Consider the following 773-nt stretch of genomic DNA (forward strand, 5'->3'; position numbering starts at 1 on the left):
GCAGTCTGAGTGCTGGCGGCTGTGACCTGGAGTAGTGGGAGGCAGGAGAGAAGGGAAGGTAAAACATTATCAGCTGCTCCTTCAATGGTGATTAGCAAGAGAGGGATTTATTCTGCACTTAGCTACAAGGCATGAGAGAAAGCCATCACCCTGTTGCGGACATCTAGACCTCACTGTGCTCTGAGCTGCACTTCATCCCCACCCAGCCCCTATGCCACTGCTCCGCAGGAACACCACGTTGCCCTGCATGTTGTCAGTATGTGCTTAGCCATCCGGTGGTGGATGCTGCTGGATGACAGCCAGGTTGCCCATGCTGATGCCAGGCCTGTGTTTGCTCGCTGCCGGGACAGAAATAGCATATCCTGGGTTTTTCTTTCCAGCCCCCCCCCCATTTCTTGTATTGCAAAGGGCTATTCTGGTCCCTGAGAGGGATCATCATGTGCTGGTTTTGAACCCCAGGGGAGCCTTTCTCCTGGAAGAGGTGTTGAACAACCTGTGTCTTCTCAAGCAGCTGGCAAGGGCTCTTGACAAACACTTGAGTGGGCTGGAGAAGGTGTTTGCTGAGTCCGAGCAGAGACAGGGCCATGAATGAAGGCTCAGCCTAACTCATGGCTGTGTTTTGTACCCAGGATGCCATGGCGAGAAAGCCAGCATCCTACCATCCTCCGTGGGGGTAACAGCATTGCCCGTCAGTGAAGTCTCCAGAGGTTGGAGGCTGCTCTGAAAGGGTAAACCTTGGGCATTGGGGCAGCCCCGTGGCCATGCTGCCCTGC

This window comes from Pygoscelis adeliae, unplaced genomic scaffold (genome assembly GCF_000699105.1).
Source record: "Pygoscelis adeliae isolate BGI_AS28 unplaced genomic scaffold, ASM69910v1 Scaffold505, whole genome shotgun sequence".
NCBI lineage: Eukaryota > Metazoa > Chordata > Aves > Sphenisciformes > Spheniscidae > Pygoscelis > Pygoscelis adeliae.